Here is a 15,499-nt window from a genome sequence, read left to right on the forward strand (position 1 = left end):
GAATCTGTGAATATGTCATGCTACGTGGAAAAAGGGAATCAAGATTGCAGGTGGCTTTTTTTAAAGCACTGCATTTCTCTGCAGAGAATAGCACAATACCACATGTGAATGCTTAGTAAATGTTTACAATTATAATTACTATGAGGACTTCATGAAATTTTCTAAACATTCATGATAATGATGAAAAATGAATAATAAAAAACAATAAAGAAATAGGGTTATGTGCAAATTTTCTCATTTAATAAGATAAGACAAAGGAGTGTAAATTTTTTTATATATCAGTTAAAAATCCTTTTGTTAAGAAAGATATCCACTTTTATCATAATGAAGTCATTTACAAATTGGTTTAATTGTTTCAAATGAATGGTTTACTCAAATAATTTACGTATTTCTGAACTTGGTACTTTTTTTGAAAATACTGTTTTTAGAGTCCTAACTCAAATTTTTTTCCTCCCTTAAGAGATGAGCTTTATGTCAGTTTGAAAGGATGCTGATAATGTTCAGAATACATGATGTAAAATGGTGGTAGAGATGATGGTAAGGAGTTGATAGATTCATTAATTCAGTAAGTGCTTAGAGAGTGTTGACAATGTGCCAAACCCTAATTTAGATATTGGAGAGCTAGAAGTTGAAAATACAGACATGATCCCTACACTCATGAAGTTTTCTGCCTCTTTGATGTTTCTTAAAGTGTGGTCAATCAAACAGAAGACAGATGATGAATCAGTTGGCTAGCACTGCATAACAAGCCACCCCAAAAACTCAGTGACTTGAAAAATAATCATTTATTATTGTTCTATGAGTCAACTAGACTGTTTGGCTGATCTGGGCCAGGGTTGGCTGATCTTGCTCGGTCTCACTCGTATGTTTGTGGCTGGTTGGCAGAGGGCTGGATGGTTTAGGGCAGCCTTGTGTGCATCGGCTTTCCTCCACATGATCTCTCATGCTTCAGCATGCTAGCCTGTGCTTTTGAACTTGGACTCCCAGGGGTCCAAGAAAATGAATATAAGTAAGAATGACCTCTTGAGGCCCAGGCTCAGAAGCAAAGTGTTATTTTCACCACATTCTACTGGACAAGGAGGTCACCCGGCAAGTTCAAATTCAAGGATAAATTCTACTTATTGATGAAGGTAGCTAAAAAGCCATATTGCAAAAGACATGGATACAGAGAGAGGTAGGCAATTAGAGCATTTTTGAAATCAATCTAGGTGGCTTGTTAGTTTTAGTAGAGAATGTGATGAAACCATTTTGTTGACCTACGTTTGACAGATCTGAGTTGTGAAATTTCTTATGCTTTTCACAGAAATCCTTTTCACTTCTTCATAATTGTGGCCATCCATGGTGCAGAGGCCTTTGACAGTTTGCCTCAGCACCATTTCCTCACCTGAGAAGAGTTCTCATGGGCCAATGTATTTTCACAACCCTTGTGTACTGGCTCAATATCATTTGTCAAATTTCTATTTTATATTATACCTATTCTGAGTTAGATTCTCATTTTGGGGTATTTAAAAAAAGGATAGGCTGGGTGCAGTGGCTCACGCCTGTAATCCCAGCACTTTGGGAGGCCAAGGCAGATGGATCACGAGGTCAGGAGATCGAGACCATCCTGGCTAACAAAGTGAAACTCTTTCTCTACTAAAAATACAAAAAATTAGCCAGGCGTGGTGGTGGGTGCCTGTAGTCCCAGCTACTTGGGAGGCTGAGGCAGGAGAATTGCTTGAACCTGGGAGGCGGAGCTTGCAGCGAGCTGAGATCGCACCATTGCATTCCAGCCCGGGCGACAGAGCAAGACTCCATCTCAAGAAAAGAAAAAGAATCAATGGCTTCAAGTGGTTCGTTAAAGTGAAAAAACAGTGATAAAAACAGTAAAAAAATAGCATAGCTCAGAAACCTAAATAGTGAACAATAAGTTCATAACCTAAATTGTGGACAAGTCTCAAAGGAGAATCCCCCATATGAATCTCTGTCTTGAAACAAGCGGAAAATGGGATGGTGCTAACAGAGTACACAGCAATGATGAGCTAAACTTGGCTGACAGTAGATCCATATTCATTTGTCCTGTAGTGTCCTGCCCCCTACTCCCAGTCTGCCTTGCTTTTGTCATGAATATTTATCCTAAGTGGAGGTGATGATGTTGTTGTTTTCATAATATTTTGAATAATACTAGAGACTGTTCAGATAAATAAATTTAGTCACTTTTTTTCCAGAACAAGCAACAAATAATGCTTTGCAAGAAGAAATGAATTAATTTTTTTTCTAGTTTAGCCACTGATTACAAGGAATAATTTAAAGGATACAAATGAAACAGTTAAATGAAGAGACACACAGGGCAAGGTTTGGAAGGGTCCCAAGCTCAGTAAAATTGATTAATTTTGTGGCTAACAGTGAAAATCAACCCAAGAGTACACAGGCATTATTCAAACTTAACATTTCTTGTAGTGGAAACTTGCAAATCATGCTGTCACATGGAAGCTATAAAACCAGCCAAAATGATAATGATACGATATTGGGAGAGAAAAGGAAGAATGAGTTATCAGCCAAATTCCCTTATCGGATGACCACCTTAAACGTTACATGGTATCATTGGCATATTGTTTAAAATTACTCCCCAGAGTGTGCTGGAGAGATGTCTCACATTGCAATCGGATGGCCCCACTTGTGCATATTTGGAATTGGTTCCTGGCACACAAGGCACAAGGAAGAGTGCTTTACACTCTTTTTTGTCTACTTGATTTTGTCTACTTGATCATTGAATTTTCACAATTAAACATTGTTTTGTGAGCCATAACACAGACTGAAAACAAAGCCCTGGGATCTGCAGGTTTAGAACCCCAACTGTGTTTGCATCAGGGAAGAATGTGGCTGTTAAGATATAAAAGGTGGCAAAGAATTCTAAATCTCAGAGACCAGCTGATGATCAACTAAATGCTTCATGTTCCTGATTGAATGTTGAAAGACATAGTGAAAACGGTAAATTCAATAGAAATCTCTCTTAACCTCTGCCTACCCAAATCACTGTTTTCACTCATGTTCCCCATTCTTACCATCAACTCCTTTCTTACCTCTGAGTCTTTTGATTGTCTCACCTCCTTGAAACATTTTCTTCTCTCTGTCTCCAGGACACCACTTTCTCTTGGTTCTCCTCTGTCCTCACTGGATGCTGTTTTTCAAATCCTTAATTTCCCTGTGCTTGTAACATTGCAGAGCCTCAGTATTTAGTACTTAGAAACATCTTTCTAAGAGATCTCATCTAGACTAATGGCTTTATGTAAAACCCAAGTTGATATTTCTTACGTGGAGCTCTCTTCTGAACTACAGATAACTGCCACCTCTCCATCTCCACTTAGACTCTAAGAAGACATTTAATTTTAACCATGCCCAAAACTGAACTCCGGATCTCCACCCCAAACCTACTCCACTGACATGCAGCCTTCCCCATCTTAGTTAATGCAATTCCAGCTTTCCCATTGCTCAAGCCAAAATTTGGGGGTCATCCTTAACTCATCTGCATTTACCCAACTCCCATCCAAATCCTATCAGTCATTTTTTTGTTTTTTTTTTTTTTTTGGTTTTTTTTTTTTTTGAGACACAGTCTCGCTCTGTCGCCCAGGCTGGAGTGCAGTGGCGCGATCTCGGCTCACTGCAAGCTCCGCCTCCCGGGTTCATGCCATTCTCCTGCCTCAGCCTCCCAAGTAGCTGGGACTACGGGCGCCCACCATCACGCCCGGCTAATTTTTTTTTTTTTTTTTTTTTTTTTTTTTTTTGTATTTTTAGTAGAGACGGGGTTTCACCGTGTTAGCCAGGATGGTCTCGATATCCTGACCTCGTGATCCACCCTCTTCGGCCTCCCAATGTGCTGGGATTACAGACGTGAGCCACCGCGCCCGGCACTTTTCTTTTTTTTTTTTCTTTTTTTCTTTTTTTTTGAGACGGAGTCTCACTCTGTCGCCCGGGCTGGAGTGCAGTGGCAGGGTCTCGGCTCACTGCAACCTCCGCCTCCCAGGTTCAAGAGATTCTCCTGCCTCAGCCTCCCGAATAGCTGGGATTACAGGCGCCCTGTAAATAATCCCCGAATTCACCCTCAACCCTAGACACACACTGATCTGTTCTTTGTAGTTAACATTAGTTTTGCCTCTTTTAGAACTTCATGGAAGCCTAATAATACAGTTATATGCTCTTTTTTGTTGGGTTTCTTTCATTTAGTTTAATATCTCTGAGATTTGTCTATGATGCTACATGTACTTATAGTTCATTTCTTCATATAACTGAGTAGTATTCCACTGTATGAATATTGCATAATTTTTTTCAACTTTTATTGTAGATTCAGGGATACATGTGAAGGTTTATTTCCTGGTTATATTGCATGATGCTGAGGTTTGAGTATGAGTGATGCCGACACCCAGGTACTAAGCATGGTACCCAACAGTCAGTTTTCCAACCCTTGCCTCCCACCATTCCCCTGTCTAATAGTCTCCAGTGTCTATTTTTGCCATCTTTATGTCTACGAGTCACTGAGGTTTAGCTCCCACTTATAAATGAGAACACGTGGTATTCAGTTTTCTGTTCCTGTATTAATTCGCTTAGGATAATGGCCTCCAGCTGATCCATGTTGCTGCAAAGGACATGCTTTCATTCCTTTTTATGGTTGCTATTTTTTACTTCTTATTTGTTTACTTTTAAACTTTTATTTTAGGTTCAGGTGTACATGTGCAGGTTTGTTATTAATATACAGGTAAACTGGGTTGCAAGGGTTTGGTGTGCAGATTATTTCGTCACCCAGGAAGTAAGCATAGTTAACAGATATAGTTTTTCCATCCTCACCCTCCTTCTACCCTCCACCCTCAAATAGGCCCCGGTGTCTGTTGTTCCCTTCTGTGTGTCCATATGTACTCAAAATTTAGCTCCCAATTATAAGTAGTATTTGGTTTTCTGTTTCTTTGTGAGTTTGCTTAGGATAATGGCCTCCAGCTGCATCCATGTTGCTGCAAAGGACATGATCTCATTCTTTTTTATGGCTGCATAGTATTATATTGTGTATATGTACCATTTTTTTTTAATCCAGTCTACCATTGATGGGCATTTAGGTTGATTCCATGTCTGTGCTATTGTGAACAGTGCTGCGATGAACACATATATGCATGTGTCACTATGGTGGAATGATTTATATTCATTCGGGTATATACCCAAGAATGGGATTGTTGGGTCGAATGGTAATTCTGTTTTAAGTTCTTTGAGAAATTGCCAAACTTCTTTCCACAATGGCTGGAATAATTTACATTTCACAAGCAGTGTGTAAGCATTTCCTTTTCTCCACAATCTCACCAATATCTGTCTGATATTTTTGACTTTTTGATAATAGCCATTATGGCTGGTGTGAGATGGTATCTCATTGTGGTTTTGATTTGCATTGCTCTAATGATTAGTGATGTTGAGCATTTTTTCCTATGCTTGTTAGCCACGTGTATGTCTTCTTTTGAAAAGTGTCAGTTCATATTCTTTGCCCACTTTTTATGGTGTTGTTTGGTTTTTGCTTGTAAATTTGTTTAAGTTCCTTATAGATTCTGGATATTAGACCTTTGTGGGATGCATAGTTTGCAAATATTTTCTTCCATTCTGTAGGGTGACTGTTTATTCTGTTGATAGTTTCTTTTGCTGTGCAGAAGCTCTTAGCTTAATTAGTTCCCATTTATAAATTTTTGTTTCCATTGCAATTACTTTTGGCATCTTGATCATGAAGTCTTTGCCATGTCCTATGTCCATAATGACATTTTCTCAGCTGTCTTCCAGGGTTTTTATAGTTTTACATTTAAGTCTTTAATCCATCTCGAGTTAATTTTTGTATACGGTATAAGGAAGGGATCAAGTTTCAATCTTTTGCATATGGCTAGCAAGTTATCCCAGTATCATTTATTGAATAGGGAGTCCTTTCCCCACTGCTTGTTTTTGCCAATTTTGTCTAAGATCAGATGGTTGTAGGTGTGTAGCATTATTTCTGGGTTCTCTATTCCATTCCATTGGTCTATGTGTCTGTTTTCATACCAGTACCGTGCTGTTTTGGTTACTGTAGCCTTGTAGTATATTTTGAAGTCAAGTAATGTTATGCCTCCAGCTTTGTTCTTTTTGCTTAGGACTTACTTGGTTATTCAGATTCTTTTTTGATTCCATATGAATTTTCTAATTATGTGAATAATGTTGATAGGAGTAGCATTGAATCTGTAAATTGCTTTGAGTAATATGGCCATTTTAACAATATTGATTCCTCCTAATTCTCATTGGAGAGGTCTTTCACGTCTTTGGTTAGCTATATTCCTAGGTATTTTATTCTTTTTGCAGCTATTGTGAATGGGAATGCATTCTTGATTTGGCTCTCAGCTTGAATGTGATTGGTGTTAAGAATGCTACTGATTTTTGTACATTGATTTTGTATCCTGAAACTTTGCTGAAGTTGTTTATCAGATCAAGGAGCTTTTGGGCAGAGACCATGGGGTTTGCCAGGTATTGAATAATATCCTCTGCAAACAAGCATAGTTTGACTTCCTCTCATTATGTGAATACCTTTTATTTCTTTCTATTGCCTAATTGCTCTGGTTAGGACTTCCAGAACTATGTTGAATAGGAGTGGTGAGAATGAGCATCCTTGTCTTGTTCCATTTCTCAAGGGAAATGTTCCAGCTTTTGTCCATTCAGTATGATGTTGACCATGGGTTTGTCAAAGATAGCTCTTATTATTTTGAGAGATGTTTCTTCAATACTTATTTTATTGAGGGTTTTTAACATGAATGGATGTTTAATTTTATCAAAATATTTTCTGCATCTATCAGGATGATTATGTGGTTTTCACATGGACACAAACAACTATGACACTACTCTTGTGACTTAGGACCATTGTTAAGTAATATAAAGCTTCCCTGAACAAAACCACTGGATACCCCAGCAGTTGATCTGATGACCCAGACAACTGATTACCAAGTGACTAACACATAGGTAGCATGTCCAGCCTGGAAATGCTCAACAAAGCGATGATTCATGTCCCAGGCAGGAGGGAGTAGGACAGTGCAAAATTTGATAATGCTACGCAGAAGAGCATGCAATTTAAAGCATATGAAGTGTTTATTTTATTTCTAGAATTTTCCAATTAATATTTTCAAACTGTGTTTGGCCACAGGTAATTGAAACTGCAGAAAGAGAAACCATTAATAAAAACAGACTGCTGTATTTAATGTTGTCATAGTTTAGTTAATGAACATTTGGGTTACTTTCATCTTGGGCTATTATGAATAAAGCTGCTATGACTGTTAATGGAAAAGTCTTTTTGTGGATATATGCTTATACCTAGTTGTGGAATTGCTGGTTTTTATGTAAGTGACATTTACCTTTATAGGAAACTGTCAAACTTTTCCAAACTGGTTGTCAATTTGATACTCCCACTAGCACTTTATGCACTTTATGGAATTTCCAATTGTTCTACACCTTTGGAATTGTCAGATATTTGCCATTTTACTGGGCTGTAATATTTCCTTGTGATTCTGTTGTGCATTTCTCCAATGACTAAAGGTGTTGAGCGTATTTTTGCATGCTTGTTAGCCACCTATGCATCTTTTTTGTGAAGTTATTGATTAAATATTTTTCATCTTTCTTTCTTTCCTTTCTTTCTTTCTTTCCTTCTTTCCTTCTTTCCTTCTTTCTTTCCTTTCTTTCTTTCTTTCCTTCTTTCCTTCTTTCCTTTCCTTCTTTCCTTCTTTCTTTCTTTTTTCTTTCTTTCTCTTTCTTTCTTTCTTTTTCTTTCTTTTCTTTCTTTCTTTCTTTCTTTCTTTCTTTCTTTCTTTCTTTCTTTCTTTTCTTTCTTTCTTTCTTTCTTTTCTTTTTAGATGGAGTCTAGCTGTCACCAGGCTGGAGTGCAGTGGCATGATCTTGACTCACTGCAACCTTCACCTCCCAGGTTCAAGCAATTCTACTGACACAGCCTCCCAAGTAGCTGGGATTACAGGCACGAGCCGCCATGCCCAGCTAATTTTTGTATTTTTAGTAGAGATGCGGTTTCACCATGTTGGCCAAGATGGTCTCAATCTCCTGACCGTGTGATCTGCCCACCTGGATCTGCCCACCATGTGATCTGCCCAGCAAAGTGCTGGGATTACAGGAGTGAGCCACCGCACCCGGCCTGATTAAATATTTTTCTATCTTTGTAGGTTGTTTGTTTTACTATCATGTTTGTAAGAATTCTTTTTATATTCTGGATACAAGTTCTTTGTTAGGAGTGTGTTGTAGACACTTTTTCCAAGTCTGTGTCTTGCCTGAAAAGGCAATGAAAATTTTCTTAACAATATCTTTTGAAGAATAGGGTTTTATTGCTCGTTTAGACAGCACATATACTAAAATTGGAATGATACAGAGATTAGCATGACCCTGCACAAGGATGAAGAGTAGGTTTTAAATTTTCATAAAGTCCAATTTATCTGTTTTTTTATAGAGTGATTTTTATGTGTTGTCTAAGAAATCTTTGCTTATTCTAAGGTAGCAAATATTTTTCTCCTCTATTTTCTACTAGAAGGTTTTGGTTTTGGCTTTTACATTTAGGTCTGTGACTTTCAGCACACTAAACACAGTAGTCCCTTCTTATCCATGTTTCTCTTTTTGCAGGTTCAGTTACATATGGTCAACCATAGTCCAAAAATGTTAATTGGAAAATTCCAGATATAATTCATGCATTTTAAATTGCATGCTGTTCTGTGTAGCATGATCAAATTTCACAGTGCCCTACTCCCTCCTGCCTGGGACGTGAATCATCCCTTTGTCCAGCATTTCCAGGCTGGACATGCTACCTAGGCATTAGTCACTTGGTAATCAGTTGTCTTGGTTATCAGATCAGCTGTTGTGGTATCCAGTGCTGTTGTTCAGTTAAGCCTCATTTTACTTAATAATGGCCCTCAATCACAAGAATAGTGATAACTATGTCAGTCACCTCACTTTATCACCACACATAGGCATTATATCATCTCATATCATCACAAGAAGGGTGAGTAGAGTATAATAAGTTATTAAGACAGACAGAGAGAGAGGGATGGAAAGAAAGTGAGAGAGACCACATGTACATCAATTTTATGGCTGTACACTGTTCTATTTTATTATTAGTTATTGTTGTTACTCTCTTACTGTGCCTAATTTATAAATTAAACTTTATTATAGTTATGTATGTATAGAAAAAACATAGTATATATAGGTTCAGTATTATTGACAGTTCTAGGAATCCACTGGGGTCTTAGAATATACTCCCCATGAATAAAGGGGAACTACTGTAAGCCATTCTATTGTCTTTGGCTTGCTGTTTCCATTGAAAAGTCTGCAGTCATTCTTTCTTTGTTTTCCCTGTATCTTTCTCCCCCTGTCTGCTTTTAAGTTTTTTTTTTTCTCTATTATTGGGTTTCAAAATTTTACCATTTTTTGCTTTTTTTTTGGTTTTCATTGGATTTATCCTACTTGATATTGTTCAACTTCTTGGATACATAGATTCATTTTTACAAATCAATATTGGACATTTTCAGCCATGATTTCTCCAATTTTATTTAACACTTGGCCCAGGACTGCAATTAGATGTGTGTGAAACTGCTTATTATTACCCCAAAGATCATGAAGACTCTGCAGATTTTTCAGCCCTTTTTTCCCCTCTCTGAACTTGGCAGTGTGAATGGTTTTTCTATTGCCATGTCTCAGTTTTCTGATATTCTCTTCTGTATTGCTTAATATGCTAATCTTGCCTAATAGTTTCTATTTGTCTTCTCATTATGCCTATGTTTTCCTTTAGCTCTTAATCTTATTTATAATAGCTGTTTTAAAGTACTCATCTGTTAATATTATAATCCCTATCAATTCTAGGTCTCCTTCTATTGACTAGTGAGTCATATTTTTCTGCTTCTTTGTATGCCAAATAATTTGATAATGGATACTGAATACCAATAATTTTATATTTTTGCAGATCAGATTGATGCTTGAAGGTTTGTTTTTATGCTTTCTTATGGCAGATTGAGATTAACCTTTATTCTAGGGATATTTTAGTCCTCCTAAAGCATGGCCTTTTGGGGGTGTCTACTAAATGCTCTGATTATACAATAAAATCTCTTACTCTGTTGGACCAAATGTCTTCCATCATGTGTGAGCTCCAGGAGTTGTTTGGATTACAAAGTCCACCAGCAAATTGTTATTTCTCATATGGTTGTTATCTGACCAGTCTCATGGAATCTTATTCTTTGTAAGCATGTTAGTATTATTCAAGGACTCAGGTGGACTCCTGTGCCAATTTCTGGAGCTTTTCATATTTGTAGCTTCTCCTCTTCAGTACTCTGCTCTGCTCATTCCAAATACTTTGGCCTCACTGAAATCTGATCTTCATCTCCTCAGCCTGATGAGTCTACCTTTCTCTTCTCGGATTCTCCCTCTCTCTGCTAGGGTCCTGGAAATGTCTCCAGACATATAGCTGAAGTAATTGGTGATCTCACCTCATTTGTTTTCCTTTTTCACTTACCATAGTCTTGCATTGCCTATTGTCCAATCTTGGGAAACTTCATATATATTTTCCAGACTTTTAATTATTTATGGTAAAAGAGCAAGTCTGAAACCAGTTGCCCCATCATGGCTAGAAGTGTAAATCCCTCAGCCTATAATTTTTGAAAGAGACTTTGCTTCATGCCTTACAAGGGTAGTTGTGGAATGCACATGAATAACAACCTCTGGCTTAGCCCGCCCCTTTGTGAGCCTCCTTGTATAATTCATAATTGTTTGGTGCCTCAAACATCTTAGGTGTGGAACAAATATATATATTTGGTACAAATTATTGTTAGTCGATTTTTTTTTCTTTTTCACTTTTCTCTTTTGTGCTTTCTCTTTTTTCACTTTCATTACACCTCTCAATAGTCATGCTGTGATCTTTGGGTCTGTAGAATTTTGCAACTCTTCCTATTTACTCTCTCTTCTTGATCATTGGCACCTGGAAAAGTTTGTTATTCCATTCTTTAGTACTTTCAGTTGTCTCCCATTCCAAACCCATTGAGAGTGCATATTTTGAAAGAAGCTCATAAGGGGTGGAAGATGGGCTAAGTGGGTGGGTATACAACAGGGTTGCCCGGAAACCACGGAAAAGCTAACCAGATCTGTAAAGCTGTATTTGTGATGTAAAGAGAGTAAAGTTAATCTAGAATTGTGCAATACATTACAGCAGCCACTAGCCACATATGACCATTGATCAGTTGACATGCAGCTAGTACCACATATTAACATTGATATGACAATATTTTGTATGTATTGAATTATAAAAATCATTAACATTATTTTCACTGGTTTCTTTTTGCATTTTAAATATGCTTGCTTATATTCCTATTGGGCAGTGCTAATCTAGAAAGCACAGGAGAGGGGTAGGGAAGTGAGGTTTTAAGAAAGACAGTACAATGACCAGTCTGCATTTTAGAACTGACTTTCTAACAGTGTATAGAGAACAGACAGAAAAGGAACAGTCTGAGGGCAAGGAAGGCAGTTAGACTACTGTGATGGCTCAGGAAAGACATGATTTGTCATATTCAGTATCACAAAAGCTGTATTTCTGTTTGATAAAATTACCATTTACTACATTAGTATTGGAAAGCAGACTATAAATAAAACAAAAAAATAGGCTATACAAAGCGTATTTGCGTGAATTTGTTTTGGAAAGCAAATACCCAGTCTTACACACCTGTATATACGTACTAATGCCCCCTGGTATTCATTCCTGACTATATTTTAGTCCAAGGCTAGACTAACACAGCCTGGGAAAACATGGCCTTCCGTGGATTGACACAAACAAGTCATTTGGAAATGGTGAGAAGAAATTGTCCCTCCGGACAGCTCTGCTACTTACCAACTGTGTGTTCCTGGGCAGGTTGATTAAACTCATGTCTCACCGACTTCATAAGGAAAACAGCTAATCCTTTAAGTTTGGTGGGAGATTAAAGGCAAAAACTTAAAAAGTATGGAAACCTAAATAATTAATGCTATAAAATTTTAGGTATGCTTGTTACTCTAGGCCACAAAGAAAACCATCTTTATGCATAACAGAAGAGGGTTGACTATACGTTCACGCCTTGGGCCTGGATAGTGAATGTGTGACCCACTCACATTTGGCAGGATGGTTGCTCTAGAAGGTGTGAAGCAATTAACCATCCCCAGAACTTCACAGTATTTTTCTGCTCAGGGAAGTTTGGGATACTCCAGAGAGCATGTCCTCCTTACCTTCAATGATCTTGGAAAGAGGCTGAGCTAGATAAAGGGAAGCAGGCCAGGCTCTCTGAAGGTTAAGTAAATGAGACCTCCTTTGGCTAACATGCTGGTTATCTGGCCACACAGGTGTTCTGAAACCTTTCTTTCCCTCACCAGGAGTTTAGTATCACAAAGTTGTCAGAAGCAGAGCCTAAACTTAAACTAATATTTAACTCTGCTGCAACTTGATTAGAAGCATCCAAGTTTGGCATTTTTATTTTCAAATGTGCAAGGTTTCTGGGGCAAAGTTGAACGGATGTTATATAATGCATTGGTAAATAGGACACATGGAATTAATTCTCAGTGAGATCCCATCTTGGCTGTCAATGCCATGAGGTAGTAGGCTGAGGACTCTCAATGCTTCATTACCATTTGAACAGCTTCTTGTCAAGCCTGCAATCCTGAGTTGTGAGGAGTGACAGAGGCTGGTAGAAAGTAGGGTTTTGATGGGAGCTCCAATCTGCCTCTGGTGTTGCAGGGTCTCCTATGTATCAAGAACATTGAGCTGCTCCAAGTTCAGATCAGTTGTGTCTAGGGACCCAAGCAACACTGGGTGAATTTTCTCTAAACTGTGGGTATCATACGGGCTCAGACTCTCTGTAGAACAATGGTCACCACTAGGGACTGAACTGAAAAATGCCCATTAGAATTTAAAATTTACTACAATAAAGTGAATACTTGAGCACTTATTTTCTGTGATATGGGAAGTGGCAAGAAAGGGATTTTCAAAAAATCAAGTATTAGAAAAAAATCTGTCCAAGCATTAGTGTTATCCGTAAGTACCATCCAAATCTCATGTTGAAATTTTTAGCCCGGCATTTAATGTTTGATACATGGACTGTTCATGGAAGTAGGAGAAACATTCTATAATAAATAATCCATTGGTTAAGATAATGTTAATTGTTATAACCCTTAAATCTCAAGGCTTAGGATAATAGTTCATTTATTGCTCACGTACAATTTAAAATGGATGTTTGTGATTGTGGGTAGTGTTCCATTAAGCAGGGATCCCAGGTTCCTTCCATCTTGTGTTTCTATCAGCTTCAACACATGGCCTTTAAGGATTTGTATTTGTCTGCATCAAGCCACAGAAGGCATGGCACATGGAGGACCATGTGTGGGTTTTTTTTGTTTTTTGTTTTTTGAGACGGAGTCTTGCTCTGTTGCCAGGCTGGAGTGCAATGGCGTGATCTCAGCTCACTGCAACCTCCGCCTCCCAGGTTCAAGCGATTCTCCTGCCTCAGCCTCCCGAGTAACTGGGACTACAGGCGTGTGCCAGCACGCCCGGCTAATTTGTTTGGATTTTTAGTAGAGATGGGGTTTCACCATGTTGGCCAGGATGGTCTGGATCTGACCTTGTAATCCACCCGCCTCGTCCTCCCAAAGTGCTGGGATTACAGAGCTGAGCCACCACGACCAGCCACTGTGTGGGTTTTTTAGGAACAGGACTGACAGGGGTGCACATCCACGCACTCACATCTCTTTAGCCAGAGAACTGGTTACATGACCCCATCTCCCTGCAAGGGAGGACAGAGAATAGAGTCTAGTTCTATTCCCTGTAGAAAGATGCTAGCAAGGCTAGGTGCGGTGCCTCACACCTGTAATCCCAGCACTCTGGGAGGTCAAGGCAGTTGGATCACGAGGTCAGGAGATCAAGACCACCCCGGCTAACATGGTGAAACCCCATCTCTATTAAAAATACAAAAAATTAGCCAAGCGTGGTGGCGGGCACCTGTAGTCCCAACTACTCGGGAGGCTGAGGCAGGAGAATGGCATGAACCCGGGAGGCGGAGCTTGCAGTGAGCTGAGATCGCGCCACTGCACTCCAGCCTGGGGGACAGAGGGAGAATCCATCTCAAAAAAAAAAAAAAAAAAAAGATGCTAGCAACTTTGCCACACATACTATGAAAATAGACGCTTCTAGATAGTACATTGTTGTCTGAATGAAACAATGTGGTTTATAACATTTCACAACCCAGCTTAAGAGTTCAACAGGATTATGTACAGAGGAAGTTATTCATCCAGAGCAGATGTAATAGACGGCTGATTATGTACCATTCCGTTCTTAGCTTTTATAAATTTGAGAAGTTGAATCTTCTTGAGATATTATAAAATTTGAACTTATTTTACTTTACAAAATATCCCCACAGATTTCACTATTTCAGAATTTGGTGACTATTGATGCTAATTCTTTATACTATATTAAACAAATGTCCCCCTAATTATGGATTACATTTTGTGCCATCTAAAATGACAACTTAGAAACTTTGTGTGAATTACTTGGTAACTCACACAAAATGTAAATAACTTCATGGTAAAACTAGAGTAAACAATGACTCTCATAGGATATGACTCTGAGATCAATATAGCATTACCATCGCTAAATACTAGAGAGATGCAAGATTTCTGTTTTTAGAGGCTTCTGGATTTTTTTTTTCCACATGTTTTGAATAAAAGAAGTTTCAACAGCTTTTTACTTATGAGACTGTGGAGACAATTATTATTGCAGCCATTATGCAAAATAAATTGCTTTGCTTTTCATATTCATTCCCTCATTTGTTCAATCATACATCAGAGATGTTTTGAAGGCCTGCTGTGTATCAAGCACTGAGCTAGGTGCTAGGATGTGACAACAAGGCCCTGAGCATTCCAGCCTTCTCTGAGTTTATAATATACAAATGATCAGTCTTAAGTGAGAGAAGTTCTAAAAAGAACCTTCCTTAGAGGGAACAAGGGAACCAGCTTAACCATGGCTGGGGAAGATTGCCTGAGGAGGGGATGAAACGCTGATATTTGAAAGATTAGGTAGGAATTTGCCATGGTGTCCATCCATGGATCCTTCCTTGTGCCTTCTGCTTTATCTTAACAATTCCCTTGCCAAACTTCCTTGAACTTCCCTTGTACATGATAATTCTGTTGCTTTTCTCTATACCTATAAACTTTTCCAGGGGATTGAATTATTTTTGACCACTTTTGACCTACGAATGTGACAATTTCAACAACTCAGTGTATAGCTGTGACACTTTCAGGCTAAAAGGTTCTGGTCTCTTAAAATTATGGTATCACATTGTACTCTTTTTAACATTTATTGTAAGCAATCCATCATTAACTGAAAACATCCCAGTTATTTTCCATCAAACAATTCTCTTTCAGATTATTTTTTCTAAACCATTTTCTTCCAAGTTGAGTCATATTTTTTCCGCTTATTCATCATTTC

At 38.3% G+C, this 15,499-nt stretch overlaps 1 non-coding gene across 1 annotated transcript; it reads left to right on the forward strand.

Annotated features, from left to right (window-relative positions):
- The first annotated feature begins 8,348 nt into the window (after positions 1 to 8,348).
- LOC115936098 (U6 spliceosomal RNA) lies at positions 8,349 to 8,456 on the forward strand. Its single transcript, XR_004071681.2, has one exon. It is a non-coding gene; the product is annotated as a U6 spliceosomal RNA (small nuclear RNA).
- The last annotated feature ends 7,043 nt before the right edge of the window (positions 8,457 to 15,499 follow it).

The sequence above is a fragment of the Gorilla gorilla genome, chromosome 8 (assembly GCF_029281585.2).
Source record: "Gorilla gorilla gorilla isolate KB3781 chromosome 8, NHGRI_mGorGor1-v2.1_pri, whole genome shotgun sequence".
NCBI classification, from domain to species: Eukaryota; Metazoa; Chordata; class Mammalia; order Primates; family Hominidae; genus Gorilla; species Gorilla gorilla.